Consider the following 19057-nt stretch of genomic DNA (forward strand, 5'->3'; position numbering starts at 1 on the left):
CTTCAGAGACAGTGCCCTAATATTTATGACACAGTATGAGCTGCTGGCATCCATACACTTCCTGAAAGCTTTAAAGAGAGAAGAGTCAAAATCCCTAAATATATCATGGACTGAGAAGTTTGGGACAAAACCACCTGGTTGTCGAGCTGGGCTATAAAATAGTGCAATTTTCCTGTTTCTGCATGTTTTCCCTAAAGCTATCCCACTACTAAGCCTCTACTCCTATTCCAAAGTCACAAGTAGACTCTTCTGTCAGGCCACAGCAGCTTTGCCAATAAGGATGGTGCGCTCTACCTCTTGAGTGGAGGAGCAAAGCTGCAGCCAACACCTTCCCCCTCCCTTCTGCCATCCAGAGCTCCACAGTGTCCTGGTGAGGTCAGCAGTGCAGAATGCTGGACTACAAAGCCACCGGCAATCAGGACTGGTTACTGCAAGTTCCAGGGCCAATGATAAACTGTAATGCTGTGATTAGAAATTCTATGTCTTCTACTTTCCTATAAGCATGCAATTTTAAATAAAGCAATACTTTACTTTTACACAAAAGAAAACCACTTTGATAAACCCTCCCATATGTCTGGCCTGAAATGGTATTCAGATTTTTGGGTTACTAACTTGAGACTCTGTAAGTGAAATTACCCTCTTGCCCTTTTTGGGTGAGTCCTGATGGTGACAGGAAGCTGAATGCACAGCTCTACTCAGTTTCGAGATTCTAGAGGTCCTTTCTTTCAGAATACAACTGTGAGAGTATGTGTCCTCGTCCCAGAGCTGCGGCAGCATGAATCAGAGACCACCATCGTCTCCAGTCTGCTTCTCTGCATCATGCCCACCTCCCCTGTGTGCTTCTGCACTGCTGGCTGCTTCCCCAGTCACCTGCTGACCCTCGGTGCCTTCATTTCCTTCCAGTCAGGTGTCCTGGGCTGAGGGGCACAGTAGTGCAGAACGTGAAGCACTTGGCTGTCACTCAGAGGTCCTGTCAATCAAAGGACTTTTGTTTTTCCTTTTGTTCCTTTAAAGGCTAGCAGCATGCCCTGTACCCCAGTTCTAGATGACTCTTCTGTGACGAGTATTTCTGCTTCTGTGCCTACCCAGATCCGCTGGGGGAAGGTTCCCCCAAACCACTACAAAATGATAATGCTTGCAGTCAAGTGAAACACATTTCTCTGGTGAGCCAGTCCTCTCTCCCTCTACCAGGCTCCATTTCCTGGTTTTTGCCTGGCATCGTCTACTAATACCCCAGGAAAACCCGTTACAAATCATTCATGAAAGCAGGCCGACGAGCATCCTCCACATGTACGCCCTAGCCTTCAGAGTCGCTGAGGGGACTCACACTGCGACTGTGGACTGTCGCCTTCAGTGTAGCTTTTAGCACTCTTTTCCTCACTTCATTCTGACTGCAGCAAAGGACCAGAGGCTCAGTGTGCTGGTCTCTTCACGCAGCTCGTCCTCATCACATTCCAAGTAACCTAAAGTCCTAAAATGGCTCGCAACTTTCTAATTTAGAGCTTCCTGCAGCTTAAAGGTTAGAAAAAGGACACACAACAGAGTCTGATTAACGTGAATGGTGTCCAGTTAGCCTGGAAATGATACAGGGTTCTGCCTGTGTGTGCTTTCGAAAAAACAAAAGAAATCCATTCTAATTAAACATGTAAGTTCGCAAAGGTATGATCTAGCAGTGTGCTGGGCATGGTGGCAAAAGCTTCAGTCCCAGGACTCAGGAGGCTGTGATGGGGGCATTGTGAGGATGAGGCCAGTCTGTGCCATGTAAGACGGCCACGGATAAATACGCAAGTAAATAAGCAAAGTTGCAAGCTATGCTTCAAGAGCAGTTGTTCTTATTAATACTATGTTCACAGGGGTGGGGGACGTACCTCACTGAGGAGTGCTTGCCTGCCATACGCAAGGCTCTGACTTCAATCCCCAGTCTCAAAAAAAATAAATAAATTCACAGGACAAATATGGGTCACCTGTGAGCCCAAGTCAGGGGTTTTAGAATCTTTAATACTGAATACTTATAAAACGCATTAAGGAGATGTGCAATTCTATAATCTGGATGAGATTAAGACTAAAACTAGAGAATTAGAGCATAAAATGTTACGCATCTAAAGGGGGGTGGGGGTTGCACATGTCCCGCCAAGATGACAACCTTCAAACGAAAGCTTTTGGGGGCGATGAAGTCTAACACTAGTCCAGCTTCCAGGATGCTCGCACACAACTGCTAGCTATGGCTTCCTGCCTGTGTCCTTTCAGGGGTTGCCTGATACAAAGAGGGCATCTTTCCCGTCCTTTCTGTAACAAGATTGGCAAAGCTGGCTGGGCTAGCAAGGACGTCACTTTGCCCCTTTCTACTACAAGTCTTTCCCCAATGAACAGGAGACCAGAAAGAGATTTATTGCAACTGACACCAAAAAAGCAGGAAGCCAGACGTCTTTCAGGGAGTAGTTCTTAAAGTACACCTTGGGCCCGCATGTAAATCTTATCCCGTAAAGTCTGATCTGAACAGGAGGCTCCTAGCATAGGATTCTGACTAGTCCACCTTCCTGAAGGAACTCTAAAGATCTCCTACATCTGGTTACTTCCTTCTACATCTCTGTCTAGGTAAGAGACCACACGTATTACTTTCCAAATGACAAAGATCTGAGACTCCGAGACCTGGAACTCTTAGGAAGCGATTCTCATGATATACAGAGGCAGATGATGGGACCTCACAACTATAAACCAAAAGTTTGGGTGAAGCTCGGACTGAAATGTACACTGGTGAAGACAGGCCACCGACACTTTCCTTGGTTCCAGGTACACTGGCAGAAGACCTCTCAAAGACAGCCCCAGAAGCAGCAGCAAAGTAAAATCTCTTCCTGGGACAAATGGCTTCCCACCCAGGTTCTCCCCAACTCACTTTTTAACAATCCTGGTTTTGTGTGATTAGGGAAAGGCCTCAATCAGAAACTTCCCCATTCTATGCCACCCAAGGAGAAGGAACCAGGGCAGCAGCCTTAAACCATGACTGACCTGGCTTCCATCCGTGCCTTCTCACTTCAACATCTCTTAGGAAACTCACCAGACAGAATCAGCAGGGGATTTGGAGGCATAAAATTGAGGAAGGGGTGACCTCACGGAAATGCTGCAAGGCATAAATCTAACGTGTAAGGTACCTGTGCTACATCGGTCAATATCTCTTAAACGGTGGCTCTATAAACAACTACATCAGACTCACAGAAGGCAACCAATTGAAATGTAAATTCCTGAGCTCATCCACAGACACCCACAAAGAGCATCTGGGCAAACTGGGGAGACGCTAAAGCACCAGGCTGGAGAGCCCTGAGAATGGCAGGCTGGTTAGTGTTCCTCCAACAAACAGCACAAGCCTTGACAGGCAGCTGGTGGCTTGAATGAGATGTCCCAATAGGCTCCGGTTTACTTGGTCCCCAGCTGGCAGTGTAGTTTAGGGAGATTTAGGGTGCAGCCTTGCTGAGGACGTTTGTCACTGGCAAATGGGCTTTGAGAGTGTACGGCCTCAGCCTGTCTCATTGCCTTTCTCTGCTTCGTGCTTATGACTGAGATGCAATTTCTTAGCTTTCTGCTCCTGTCACCATGCTTCTCCACCATGGTGGATTCTTATCTCTCTGAAATTTATCAGAGCAACAGGAAAGTAAACGTGACAGAGAGTTAGAGGTAGCACCTGTCCTGTTGGCTTTTGTGCTTTCTTGACCTCAGTCCCAGTGAGAAACACTTCCCATGATGCATCTCAGAGCATAAACACATGTGCAGCTTCCTCAGGCTTCAGAGTTTAATAAAACAACTCCAGAGAGAACAGGGATCTCAGGTTTTTTTCCTATCACGGCTATTGAAAAGAGTTGCTGATCTCAGTCACTACCTGAGAAAGTGATCAATTTTACCCACTTTCTGAAACAGTTCTTAAGGTTAGTGCCCACAACTCGAGGGCTCCGAGTATACTACAGCACTGGGAACGCTGAGGAAGGGGAAGGGTCAGCACAGCAGACATCACTCAAATGTGCACCAGAGGACTTATGCCAAGGACAGGCCAGCCCCACACAGTCTATAACTGAACCAGGGAATTACGGCCGCTGAGTGTCTCCTAGGAAATAGAAAGAGACACAAGCTCTGGGAGAACTATTCACACACCAAACAGATGAGACACTGCTCCCATGGGTGTGTGTGGAACAAACACTCCAGATCTTGTTTTAGACCTGAAGCTGGGATTATCATTCTGAAGACAAGGATGGTTCCAGAGACAGAGACCTAAAATAGCTTCCCTACTGCACAGGCAAACTAAAACAAATGAAGAGTGATTATAGCAAAAATAAAGAAATCTTCATCGCTCTACCTCACACACATACATGAAGCAACCGGCCCTACATTTCAGCCGCCTGTGGCTCGGGTCAAATTCCATGAGCACTTTCTATCTCACACAGCAAAGCCACCTCGTGCACTCGGCCCCGCCCCTCGCTACACCTGCAGCCTGGGGTCCCTGACTCATGCTCTGGGACCACATCTGAAGCTGTGACATTTCTGATAAACCTTGGACTTGTAACACAGAGCCATAGTTCCACAGGCAGACACCCCAGAAGAATGCGGGGTGGGTGCTGTGAGCACTGCAGCCCCTGTAGGGATCCTTTCCAGCAACTGGGGCCTCCTCAGTGAGACCCGGCGCCTTGGGCAGTTCCAGGGCCTTTGGAATTACACTGGTAAGTGTCTCCCCAGTAAAGCTGCTGAAAGTGACCCAGGGTTGGTCATCAGATAGGACCAGCCTCAGGGAAGTGAGACATGCGGGAACAGGCACCAAGTCAGCACCAGAAAGAGTAAGGCACTACCCTCTCAGCCTTCCAGCCTTCCAAACTATTGTTTGTTTGTTCAATAACAACTTTGCAGTCAGATGCCTGAGCGGCAGTTGTCTCGGATCCTCCAATACTATCACTGGAAAACCAAGAATTGTTTCCCAGTTAACTGACAGCAGATCGTCAGAACAGCATCTCTTCAACACTCATTGCACTTGCGCTGTGTGCGGGGCAGCATCCTAAACATGGTAACAGACTTCTCCATTGAATCGTCCTGCCTGCCTGCAAGGTAGCAGAACAGAGAGGGCAGGAATTTGCCAGAGTTTACACAGCAGAAAGCTGGGGGGTGGAGACTAAATCCAACAGCCGAAATCCATATATATGCCCTATGCATACTGAAGAGTGAAACGCTCTCCTTTTACTGTTAACCCTTCTGTTTTTTACAAACTGATTTCATTTAATTCTATAACCTTGGGTTAAAAATACCAAGCAGACCAGGGGAGTGATGGCTCAGAGGCTCTTTTTTTCACTGGCTGCTCTTCTAGAGAACCTAGGCTCAATTCCCAGCATCTACTGGGTCTAACAACAATCACCTGTCACTTAAGTCTCAGAGGACTCCACTCCCTCTCCAGACTCCTTGGGCACTGTGCACAGACATTTATGCAGAACACACACACACACACACACACACACACACACACACACACACACGCACACGCACACATTAATTTTAAAAAAAAGCTGTCGAGAAAGTACATGAGCCTCCCTTGTTCCCAATACACTGCATTTGTATCAAGGTTGAAGCATCAGAAGCGCACTGGTTCTTCAGCAGGAAAGCAAATTCCTTACCAGTTATCGGTTAAGGTGCTGTCTTTCAAACATGTAGGTCAAGTTTTCAGTATTTTCCAAGTTAGCCTGGGGGATCTAACTCTGTTAGTATGACAACATAAAAGACGACTGAATCTCCTTTTGCCTTCTGCAGGACTCTGGTGACAGTGTGTCCAGCTGGGACTGCCGGCACACGCTGGGGACTGAGCTCCATGGTGTTCTGTAGGAGCCTCCCATGATGACGCCCACCAGAGGGTGCCCACACCCAAACATCTGTTCCCTGATGTAGCCAAGTGCACCCTTTCCATCACCAAGAAAAGACAGCGTTCCGTAAGTTAGAAACCTCATTTTAACAACTGCCTCTGCCTGAGCAAACTGCATAAAAGCCTGGCTGGCGGGGAAGGTCCCAGAATCCTAACCGCAGCCTTCCAGGGTGGGGGCAGGAAGAAAGGCTGTATGGTAGGCACTCAGAGCAAGTCCCACTGCTGAGCACCCAGAGCAGGGGATTGAGGGTAAGAAAAGGTCTACAGACCCAGGAGGACCACCTTTCTTTAAACCCTGGCACGTTCCAGATGCCTGCAAGAGGCTCCAATGGCCTGAAACTGACCGCAGCACACAGCAAGGCAGCAAACGGCTCTTGGACACTGTGGGTTCTGGTGCTGGCTTTTTGTTTTGATTGCTTCGGTTTAATTTCTGACTCTAGGTTGAAACCCTGCATCTCTAGACCTTTTGACACACTGGCACATAAGGCCTAGGAGCAGGTTACACCCAGCCATCTGTCAACATGCCTGCGCACTTGGCCCTGAACGTTATTCATCCCACAGAAGGCTCATGTATACTACCTAATTCTTGGAAGGGGTGACGGAGCTGATCAGAGCCCAGCCCTGTGCCAGGCAGATGGCGTTAATGTTCTCCTTAGATGTGAGCCCCGGGCTGGCAATCCACTACTCAAGGTTGCCTGACGGGACAAGCTACACAGGCTGGTTATACTGAGAAAACAACAAAAACAACAAATCAGAAAAACAAATGTACTGAGGTAGTTTTCCATAACCTACCGGGCCCTGCTACAGGATCGGCATGCATGCCATGCTGTTCCCATGCTAGCATATAGCAAGTGAATTCCACAGTGATAACACGACACAGGGAATCTTTAAAAGCTAGGAGGTGTGCCTCAAATCTATGGAAGATGTCTTCTGTCTGCTCTTCGTTGCTTTGATAAAACCATGACCAAAACCAGCTTGAATAAAAAGGTTATAGTCCATCATGGAGTCAAGCCAGGACAGGACATCAAGGCAAGACCCTAAGCAGAGATCACGGGGACTGCTGCCCAGCTGCTCTCTTCCTCTGGTTTACTCCGCTACCTTTCTTATATACCCTAGGCCTATCTGCCTAGGGATGACACCACTCACCGTGGGCTGGGGCCTCCAATATCAATTACCAATAAGCAAATGCCTCACAGACATGCCCACACACTAACCTGATGTGAGAACTCCCCCGGTTGAATTTCCTCTCCTCAACTTGTTGCCAAGTTGACAACCAAGGCAATGCACTGGATAAGACACATTCATGTCAGTAGTATTAAGACAGACAAGCAACACTACTGTCAGGAAGCAATGTTCCTGACAGCAAACACTCATTTCTTTCTGGGCAGTTAAATAAACAACACCAACTCCGACAGCTCACAAGTGAAGCAAGTTCGAAGCAGATGAAAAAACCCACCTTATTACTTAAAATGCCAATACATTTTTCAAGTACAACTGGAAGAGAGAAAACTAAGAGCAGCTAACACATGACTCCACTGCTCACTTCTGGGCTTAGACAAATCCAGGAGCACACAACCTGTTTGCATATCTGCAGGAGCAGACAGCCAGACTGTAGGACTAGGTGCTGTGGGTAGGTTCAAGAACTCTGACAAAAGAGAGATTTGTGGGGTTGGGGATTTAGCTCAGTGGTAGAGCGCTTGCCTAGCAAGTGCAAGGTCCTGGGTTCGGTCCCCAGCTCCGAAAAAAAGAAAAGGAAAAAAAAAAAAGAGAGAGAGAGATTTGTGCCGGCTTGCTACAATCTGGGAAGAAAGTTCCAAACAAAACCACTCAGCAGGTGGATGTCTGTGAAGCCTTTCAGTGTCCCTGCTTTGCACACACTATCCTAGAGAACAACACAACTAGAAACACCACTGTTCCTACAAATTTGCAGATGAGAACTGTGTGGTCCAGAAACTGAGTAGTATGCCCAAGTCCAAAAACCTGACTGACTTTCCTCGGGGAAAGTGTAAACAAAAGAATCTACTTGGCACAGGTCAGCAAGGGTCAACACCAGCTTCTGCTATCAAACCTAAACTGAGACAGAAGTGAAACCAGTGACTTAGCTCCTTGAAGCCCACGTGTACTCTGGAGTAGGGGAATTCAGCCCATTCTGTCAGGAAGCTGCAAATAAAGATCTGTACACATTAAGCCGCAAGCTTTGTGAGACGTCAGGGACAGCTTGGTATTAAGAGAGGTCAGGAAACTGAACTTTGGAAATTGAAGAGTATTCTCAGGGTTAAACATAAAAAGACAAAAACAAAATAGGTTTAAATAAAACTAAAGGGGTGAAATCCAAGTTTTATCGCTAGCGTTTTGTCTAATTGTATACAAATCCCTAACACACTGCAACACTCACGTCACTGCGTGGCGAGGAGCATTATTTGAGTAACAGCCAAAAGCAATAACAGGCAGTCCTGAGTGTAAAGTCACCAACGGTATCGAGCACACTCTAATCTGCAGTGCGGGAAAGTCACACTAGCCACTAGATGTGTTATGGTCATTTTTTTTAACTTCAAAGAATTAGAGAGTAGATTTGGGATTGCAAAAATAAAAGCCAACATGACAAGCCTCAAAGCACCTCTTTTAAAGCAGAACCCAGGATTTCTCAGCCGCGCCTCTGCCCTTTACTACATGGGTTTCTGTAGGTGCCTTTTAAACCATGCATGGCAAGAAATAAATGCTAAAACCACTGAGCCATCTCCCCAGCATAGGAACACTCTTTTTTAAAAGACCGATGAGTTTCTTTCCTGCCAGCAAGTCAAGTTTTTTAGGTAACTATGTTTACAATGGTACTTTTTAAAACTCCAAAAGGAAATGACAATCGCTGTGTCTGCTGATATAACACTCAGTTTAATTTATGCATTAAAGAATAATTTGGTGAACAAAATGGCAGAGGAATGGGTTCTAAAAGTCTGTCATTGCTTCCACTGTGCTCTCCCAAACTCTGTTGGAGGGATGGTGGATAAGCATTTCAATATACTATTGTCTCCTAACCTTTACAGAATGCTGTGGGTTAGATTAACCTGTTTCCACGATGAGGCTGCCCCACGATCTCTTAGGGAAAATAAAGAGGTCAGAGAGTGCCCAGCAGCTGGTGTGGGACTGGTCACAGTGGCCTCTGCCATTGTTCACTTGGACAAAGAGACTCAGTTTCAAAAGCACCAGGCAACACGTTCCCTAGGTCATAGACAGTATCTGTGTTGGGGTGTAGGCAACATTACTATAGGTGTCCATTATCCCGAATGCCATGATTTATTTGTTCGGTCAAAAACAAGCTATTTCAAACCTCCAAAATGGCCAGTCGACCTGGACCACGTGGAAGTCAGAGAACAACCAATCCAACAGCCAGCAGCAGCAGTCCTCTGTGGGTGCCCATCAGGCTGTTCTGGGGATCCCTCTGAGGCTCCTCTGGCCACATAGAGGCCACTGTCTCAGCACCATCTCTATTCATCTGGTCAGAAGGTTTATAATGAATCACTTAAAAACAGTCACGACACTACATTTTGTGTCTTTTCTCTTCTTTCTTCTTTTAAGTACAGTGAGTGATTCCTGTGTACTCTCAAACTTGAGGCCTTCGAGAGAGGATACAAAGTTGGGTGCATAGGGAAGAGGGGCAGGATCTCTGAGGAGTTAGAAGAGCAGTGATTATGATCAAAATACCTGGTACAGGATTCTCAAAGAACCAGTAAATAATGGGTTGGGGGGAAGCAGTGACCAGAGAGACGCAGCTGAACTCTGCTCCCTTCTCCTGTTCCACAAGGGCTTAGTGGAGCTGCACTTCGGCTGCTCTGCCTCAGGCTGATTGGCCTGACTTTTGCTCCAGGTCCTAAATATGGCCTTCTTCATTCGGGAATCCCCAGGTGGAGTGCACAGTCTTCCTTGCACAATTAGAAAGATGGTCAGATAGTCCCTCAGTGGAGCTAGAAACAGACGCTCTGGGAAGAGGCCTGAGGGAGATTGCTCACCGGTGTTTACATTTCCCCTCCCCCACACACACACTCCCCCCACCCATCCTCACACACTCGTTTTAACTGTACAGCCTTTATCAAATCTTTCCAAATCGATTCAATTTCTCACACACAGCTCTATCTACTCTTACCTTCAGCGTTTAGACAATGCACTGGTCATAAAGGCATGCTCGACATAAACAAATGTGAAACCCTGATGCCTGCATGAGCGTGAGGTTCAGCTGTGGAGAAGAGCCTGGCCTAGAGTAGCGGCGCTTGTCTACCAGCCAGAGGCGTCTGGAGGGCTGACTGACTGCGTTTTGAAGACTCATGGGCGGGAACAGGAACGGGCAGGTGTGATGGAGATGGGGGAGAAGAATTTTCTCCCCTTCTCATCCATGAAATGCTTCCATAAATACTCGTCCCCTTTCCTCCATGTAAGTGTGCAGGATGAAGACCAGCCGAGGCTGTTCTGTGTTCTATCTCACCAGCGCTTTACAACAACACGTTTTTCTCAGGTCACAGCAAGCAATCTTCAGACAGCCCCTTAGGCCACAAATCACATGACCTGCACACCTCTTCCCATCTGAACACTAGCGTCCACTGTCCTGCTGTGGATTTTGATGATCAGAAGCAAGATGAACACCAAACAAACACATCACCAGAAACGCTTTCTCTAAAATTACCCCCAAACTAAATCTAAATATAAAACGTATAAATTAAAATGAGCTGTAGCAAGCCCATTCCCTGGTTGTAATCCTAGCATCCTAGCCAGGATTACAGGGCTCATAGGTCCGTTCTCCCAGTTCTTCCTGCGGGTAACGAACGAGTAACTTTGTTCAGTAAAGTCAGCAACTCTGATTACTAGCTCCTCCTCAGAAACTCTGGCTGGTTTTATTGGCCTCGGCTAGGATTTAAACTTTGGGCAGGTGTGGTAAACCTCCCCACATGCCTGAGACACTCAGACATGTCTGAGCACATGTCGAAAACACTCCATGTGAGGCAGTGCTGTGCACCAGGCCAGCCCGCTAACCCTGGGCTCTCTCAGAACTGCGGCCCAAGCTCCAGGAAGAACAGCCGTTTCCTTTCAAGGTGAAGCTAAGAAGAGGCAAAGTAAAGGGCAGGACCGAGTTAAAAATAATGTTAAAAGATGTCATCTCCCTCTTCAAGAGTGATATTAATTACACGTACACTGAATAGTATCTTAGCAGGGTGGTGGAAAGATGGCTCAGCAGTTAAGAGCACTGGATGTTCTTCCAGAGGTCCTGAGTTCAAATCCCAGCAACCACATGGTGGCTCACAACCATCTGAATGAACAGCTATTTGGTATGCACTCATACATACATGAATAAAAAAATATTTTAGCATATAAAACTACTCAAATCAGCAATTCAAAACTGTTCTTATTTTTTAAGGTTCTAATGTTCTCCTTTTGTACCATTTTATCCAGAAAACAGCTTGCTCTTTCTATGAATGTAATTGATTTCTGTGTAATTAATGTGTTCAGATCTTGATTATATTGGAGGGACTACACTTAAAAAACTAAACCAGCTAGAGAAAAGGGGAGAACCTCATTTTGTCTGTTGTTAAGGAATGTAAGGACTATTCTACATTTGGTTGTATTTTACAGAAATAATATGAGAGTATCATTTTATTATATTTATATTAACGATAATGATATCAAGAACACAGCTTAATATTTTGCAATAACTCCTTGTATTTCCAAACATCAATACACTTCTGTGTACTGGCCCCACCATGCACACACTAAACGATCATTCAACAAACTTACTGATTGAACCTTCTAACTGAAAAGCATCCCGGAACAAAACCAGCACAATTATGACCAGGAGAAAGAGTGAGTGTATGAGGGGGGTGGTGGGGAGGGGTTCTCCCTACAGATTTGTTGTGGAAACCTGCAGCATCAGGATAGAGCTCTCCAAGGTTCAGCAGAAACCCAGGATGGCTGGGCAGGGTATAAATTCTGAAAGAACCACCAGCCCAGGCACCATTCAGTTCATGGGAGGGCAGGGATCTGCTTACAAACCTGCCTCCTGGTGCTTTGAATGAACAGAAGCAGTTGCTACCAAACTGTCCTAACTGGGTACCATAGTTAGTACACAAGCATAAATAAGACCCCGTAATACTATTTTACTTTTATTTCTTTAGTTTGCTGAGAATTTTTCCTTCAAAATTCTAATTCTATCATCATCATCACATCACCATCATCATAATAATAAAGGAAAGGAACTTAAATTTTTGCACATACTAGAATATAACAGAGTACATCTCCAGCAAGGAACACCTCAGCAAATGCTTATTCAAATATGTTCATGTTTGGTATGCATGAGGAAGCAGTTCCTTGTTTCTTGTATCAGTTGCTGCACGAGTACGTCCTTTCACAGATTAGCTTGCAGCAGGGGCAGGTTTCTAGCAGACCATTTATGTTAGTGCATTTAGAATTCATCATTCCAGAAAGTGGGCTTCCTATCAGGCATACCCACATGCACATACATGCACTCTGCTCCTTTAAGCATCTTGCAGACAAAATACTAGACATTACTGCTGAACTTTTTAAGTCAAACACTTGAGGTGATGATGCTTCTTTTTGAGACAGTAAGCGTCCATCTAACTCTCCCCTTTAAGGAAATCATCATTATAAATTAGTATCTGTCCAGCTAGAATCTACAGTCCTCATTGGGAAAAAAAAAGAAAAGAACATCAAAAGGTGAATCAGACTTGGGCTTTGGTGGTGGTGGCAGCGGCGATGGTGGTTGTTATTATTTTGGTATTTATGAAGCATCTTCAAAATCTCTGCCTTTTCGTGGCCATTTTGTAAGCTTGGGAAATTCCCAAAAACAGAGAGATCCAAGGTCCCAAGCTTACAAGGGCAGTGGTGGGGAGAACAAGGTCACAGAAGAGAGGGCAGGGGCTAAGGAAGGGAACATAGAAGGGCAAAATGCAATGGAACTCCTTACCAAGTGTGTGCCATTTTTTTAAATTAAAAACTGTTAGTTTTTTAAATAAAATATCGAACATAGAGTACTGGTGCTTAGCTAGGAGCTTCCCCCTACTGACTAGCATAAATGGTGCTGGGATATAACTTTCCACACTACTGAAGAGAAAGATTATCAACAGCACCCAGTTATGAAACCTGCAACCTGCAACCTGCAACAGTGACCTGGGCCTGCAACAGTGACCGGGGCCTGCAACAGTGACCTGGGCCTGCAACAGTGACCTGGGCCTGCAACAGTGACCGGGGCCTGCAACAGTGACCTGGGCCTGCAACAGTGACCTGGGCCTGCAACAGTGACTTGAGCCTGCAACAGTGACCTGGGCCTGCAACAGTGACCTGGGCCTGCAACAGTGACCTGGGCCTGCAACAGTGACCTGGGCCTGCAACAGTGACCTGGGCCTGCAACAGTGACCTGGGCCTGCAACAGTGACCTGGGCCTGCAACAGTGACCTGGGCCTGCAACAGTGACCGACTTGGGCCTGCAACAGTGACCTGGGCCTGCAACAGTGACCTGCAGCTGCAACAGTGACCTGCAGCTGCAACAGTGACCTGCCCCCAGAATTCACTGGTGCAACAGTGACACAGATATTACAGGCATGACCATCTGCCTTTTCATTGGATCTGAGGTCCACTCTCCCATACCTGACACTGTGAGAGTGGCTAATACAGGAGACTAGACGGGTCATAGGTCTAGAGGAAACCCACTACTATTATTCTGCTAAAGCAGTGGTTCTCAACCTTCCTAGTGCTGAGACCCTTTAATACAGTTCTCCATACTGTGGTGACCCCAACCATAAAATTATTTTGTTGCTACTTCATAACCGAAATACCAATTGTAATGAAAATATCTGATATGTGACCCCTGTGAAAGAGTCATTCAATCCCCCAGAGATTGCAACCCACAGGTTGAGAACTGCTGTGCTGAAGGAACACAGTAATAAACAGATGACTAACAACATTCTGCTATATCCAGATCACTGGCGCATTCAACCCTCTTTGGAGCAGTTTCTTCTTGTAGTGGATGAGAGTTAACAGAGACCCACAATGGATTTTGTGTGTGTGTGTGTGTGTGTGTGTGTGTGTGTGTGCACGCGCACGTGTGTGCGCACGCGCGTTTGTGTGGAGAGAGACAGAGACAGAGAGAGACAGAGACAGACAGAGACAGACAGAGACAGAGACAGAGAGAGACTTTAATACTTTAGAGTATTTAATCCTATCTGGGATGTTTTCATCAAACCTGTCCCCTCAAGACTCAGTCAGGGATCTATGCAGAAGAGGACAGAGAAAGATTCTAAGAGCCAAAGGTGAGAAATGACTCCAAGGAAGCAGCGCTCTCCAGAACAGGCCTGACGCACATATGAACTCAAAGCGGCTGTGGTAACACACACAAGAACTGCATCAGTTCAAGACAGATGGAGTCCCTGCTCTGAAGGGACCAGGGTCCCACCTAACCAAGAAGCTATATGCAATTGATATCTCCTGGCAAAGGGAAATTCAGTTCCTTTCTTTTTTGTTTTTTTCCAGTGTAGTCTCATTGAGTGTAGCATTCCTGGGGAAACCCCATGCCCATCAGATGTACCTGGCCAATGCAAAGGGGGCTGACTCCCTGGATTTTCTGTCTGTTTGACCTGAGGGGCGGGGTAGGACATGGACTTAATGTTTTGTTTCATAAAAAAATTGTCATTACTTTACCTCTTTTGATGGTCATTTTGTATTCTTGTGTTTTGGGAGCTTAGGAAGAAGAGACATAAAAACAAAGTTGGGGTGCAGTGAGGTAGGGGTTCTGAGAACAGGGGAAGCTTTTGAGGGTGGGGAAACATGATAAAATATATTGTATGAAATTTAATATATTACATTTCAAAGCAGTCTCTCATTTTATGTTCTAGGCTCTGAGCTCAAATTCCCATAATTAAAATATAATAAACAAAGAAAGGCTGGGTGTCCTTTTATTGTGTGCATGATGTAGTTTCGTTTCTGCATCTCTGTGAATTTAAATAAGAAGTCTTAGGTTTCTCAAAGAAACAAAGCTATTTAAAGTGAAAATACCTTTGAACTGTTTTTATATTTTAAAATTAAATGATGATTACATACATCCTTTCTCCCTTTCATTCCTTCCTCTAGCCCTTCCCAAACAACAACTAAAGACTGTCTTTGTATGACTGGCTCATGTTTGCTGAATTCAAAATTGAGTTTCAATTGAACTTAGAAATATCAGCTAAAAAAAAGTCTGAGCACATCGATTACTGTGACACACTATAATAACCTATAACTGATAAAAATAAGAGTTGTTTCCTATTCATGTGGAGAGAAAACTTCACCCAGCTGTTTTCTTTCATGATTTTCTCCAACCATAAAACAAGAGTTTCTAAGGGGCTTGAAAGGGAAAATCAAAGAAAAAGGACTTCATAATGACCCTCTTACTTAGAACAGTGGTAAATGCCTCAACACCACAGTCACACAAATCACATGGGCCATCTAAAAGCTGGCACAAATGGGAAGAGTCTTCACTGGGGAAAGCTGGACGTCCCAGGCTGCCTGCTTCACACAGCAATGGTCTCAGAGGGCTCAGGTAAGTCTCCACCTCCTAACACTCATAAGCCATAAAGCTTTGCTTTCACATAGAGTACAATGGTCAGAATGTGAGAACGCAACCACGCGGTTTCATTTCCTCTCCCGAAAGCAGGTAATGCGCCCCTTAGAACCAGATGAACAGCAAGGTCAGAGACGTTTGTAAACTGCCGTCCTTCTCACATGGTTGACTGTTAATTTAAGTATGTTCACCCATGTTAAGTGGGTTGTTAGGCTTCAGTAAACTTACGGTTGTGCAACTAACACTGCTACCCAGATCGTGAATGCCCATGTTAAAAGAAAAACGGTATATACAAATTAGAGCCTGTGGCGATTCAGCAGGAATGAGTCACAAATCATCAAAGATTCAGACAGCTCTACTCCCCAACTATGAAGAGGCGGTATTTGTAGATCAGAGGGTACAGATGAGAGTATCTTACTTGAACTGAGTCTGACCAGCTCTGAATGGCTGAAACGTGGTTGCTGTGATTGGATGAGACCCCACTCCTTGTTCCAAATCTACTCAATTAGGTTCATTATATAAGAAGGCCTGTATGGAGCTGTCCTCATATAAGAAGACCAGAGTGGAGGCATCCTCAGATTATAGCTGTTTTAACATGCACCACTCCCAATGTCTCCCCTTGTGACTTTATAATCAAACGCCTCTTCCATTCCTAGCCCAAAGTTACCAAAAACTGCTTGTCTCTCCAGTTTTGTCTGCCACATACACAGGACCATACAATACACAGTATTTTGGTCTGGCTTCTGACCCAGGGCATGATACTTAGGTTTGCCAAGACTGTTGCATATCTACAGCTTCCTTCATATTGCTGAATAATCTTTAATGCTATTGGTCCAACACACCACATTTTGCTTCTCCCCTCATCTGACGGCTATTTTGATGGTTCCTGTTCTGGTTACTGGGAGCTTTGCTGGAGCGTATCTTTGCACTCCCATCAAAGCAGATGTAGCAGAGGAATCACTGCTTGTGTGTGAACTCTTTTCCCAAAGTGACTATAATTCCATGTTTTCACAGTTAGTTACTTTCTCACAGTCAGTCCTTTCTCCACATCCTCTCAACACTTGACACTGGCATAATGTTCTATATCCATTCTGTGAATCCCAGAAGGAGTGGAGCAACAGGATACTGCAGCTCAGGGCTTTGAGGCCTTGGAGAGGCTCATAGGAAAAAATTTCTGAGGTTAAGAAAAATCTATAGATTCTGACTATAGGTTTAGCTCACAGAATGTCATGGAGACTTAAAATCAAAATATGGATCAATTGAGCTATATGTTAGTTGTACAGCCATTTGAAGGGGGTATGGGCTTAAGACAGGACGTTTACAAGGTTAAACAACAGGTCTACGGGGAGGTGAAAATCTTCAGAGAAGCTCCTTATGACAGGAAGTAAACAAATCAGCTTCAGGAAGTCTCTGAAACTGACCAGATTCACTAGATTCCTCCTTCCCAGAGTATGTAAACAGTAAAGTTAGCTGGTAAACAAGCTAAGCTGGAAAGAAGAGTCTACAAGGCAAGCTGCCTGGAAGAAGGCAGAGCCAAGCAGCCTAAAGGAGGGTCAGCAGCAGAACTGCAGCAAAGAAAGACAGTCCAAGTTGCCGGGAAGAGGCTCTGACCAACAGAGCCACCTGGAAAGAACACTCTCCAACCTGAGATATCTACAGGCTGTGCCATGTGCTCCAGCTTTGGTGGGCTGTCACCTATGTGGGGGCTGGCTTTGGTGATGCAGCTGTCTGAGTCACTTTTTCCTGTAAGTAACCCCTCATCTATATTCCTGTAAGTAACTCCAATAAAACTCAATGATACACTAAGTCATTCTTTGATGGTATTTGTATTTTGGTCTGTCTTTAGTTCTCTATCTAGGGTGAGTAGAGTGGAAGTGTATGTGTTTTGTCTCCCCAAGAAAGTCTGTCACACAACAATTTTTGGGTTAGTGAGGTTTTTTGCTTTCTTTTCCTAAAGATAATTTCTAGAATACTAACACATGCTGTGTTTTTAACAACATGGTATGAAAAATAATAAAAATGTCTAAGATATTATGTGGAGGGTATTGTAAATAGTTTTTTCATTACTCAAGGTACCTGGATGAGACAGAGTCTCACTATGCAACCCTGGCTCCCCTCGAATTCACAGATCCACATGTGTCTCTGCCTCCCGAGTCCCAGTGCTCTGCCTTAGCCAGAGTCCACCCTAGGTATAAGAGCGACCTCCACTCTGAACAAGTGCAGGGAAGACACACTGGCTTCCTTCAACTGCTGAGAGGCAGTTGGCTGGGTAGGTGTTTCTTAATCAAACAGTAAGCTGCTTCATTACACCGATGAATTCTCAATTCTTGTTCCTGTCTATCATGTATTCTGTCGTCCAAAGAACCTCCAGCCCACCAAAGGCAGCCAAGGACAGTGCGGGGAGACATTCTGTCACTTTGTCAACACCCCCAGCACTCAGGCTAAAGGCACACTTCCTGCAGCTGCAGCTGACACAAGGCAGCCCTTTGGGTTGTTCTGACGACAGCACCTTTGCGTCTTCATCATCGGTGTGGTGCGAAACGCACCTTTGCTCCACTCACATCCACATCTAACTCTACCCCAGCCAGGGTAAATGCCCTGGAAAAGGAGCTCAAGAGTGAGGATCAGAAGGAGTGGAAGACATCACAGCCCTCAGATCTCAAGCCTGACAAACCCCAACAAATCATCTCTAACACACAATGCACACGTCAGCATAGACAGGATCCATAGAATAGCCCAGTATGTGCTCTACCATCTCCACTGTACAGCACGGAGGTAGAGAAGTGCAGTGCCTTGGGGTTGGTGGCTCTACACGGAGTCAGGGCACCCTGTTACTTTGTAGCTGTTATCCTGCTTTTGTTCCTAAAAGCCTGGTGGCATGTCACTAGGGACTAAACTGAGCACCCGACAGCACAGTCCCCACAACCTTCCTTCAGGGATGTCCTCTCTTTGTTCAAACCACTCTAGCATTCGTGTCTTAATTATTGGATTAAATGGAGATATTTCACTGTACCCAAGCAGACACACCCATGCTGTGGGTTGCCTTCCACTGGCCATCAAGGCTAATCTGCTCACAGTAACTGGTATGCTTATCACCAAGCTGCCAGTCATCATGAAGACCCAGACAACTTATAAAAGAGCAGGGTCACATTCCTGCTCTTCCTTCCATAGAAGCTTCCTCTTATGCACCCCAAGTGGTTGGCAACATAGAACCTGCCTTCCAGACCCACTCTGCAGTGTGAAGACAGACAGGCTGGTGCCTTCAAAGTCAGTATTTTCAAGGAGAAATGTGGCAGAGGCACAATCACGGATGATGCCTTCTTGGTTTTATGCAAGACAAGCAGTTCTAAACAAGCATCTCCCAAGAGAAAAAGCTGGTCTTTAATAGTCTATCGCTATTGACAAGTTCAGCCATTTTTACCAAGGTAAGCAGCCATCCCAGATACCCATCAGAGTTCTGAAAAAGGGCTATTGGTCTCTATACACTTACTGCTGGTCTTACTCTCTTACTTAAGAAGTTCCAGGGTTGGGGATTTAGCTCAGCGGTAGAGCGCTTGCCTAGCAAGCGCAAGGCCCTGGGT

At 45.7% G+C, this 19057-nt stretch overlaps 1 protein-coding gene and 1 long non-coding RNA gene across 5 annotated transcripts in view; both read right to left on the bottom strand.

The window, feature by feature from the left end:
- Positions 1-19057, bottom strand: part of Trio (trio Rho guanine nucleotide exchange factor) — a 295435-nt gene that overhangs the window by 228779 nt on the left and 47599 nt on the right.
- On the bottom strand, positions 12026-19014 carry LOC147996139 (uncharacterized). Its single transcript, XR_015671209.1, has 3 exons — positions 13417-19014; positions 13084-13317; positions 12026-13038 (listed from the first exon to the last, which is right to left on the bottom strand). It is a non-coding gene; the product is annotated as an uncharacterized LOC147996139 (long non-coding RNA).

This window comes from Rattus norvegicus, chromosome 2 (genome assembly GCF_021556685.1).
Source record: "Rattus norvegicus strain SHRSP/BbbUtx chromosome 2, alternate assembly SHRSP_T2T, whole genome shotgun sequence".
In the NCBI taxonomy this organism is placed as follows: Eukaryota; Metazoa; Chordata; class Mammalia; order Rodentia; family Muridae; genus Rattus; species Rattus norvegicus.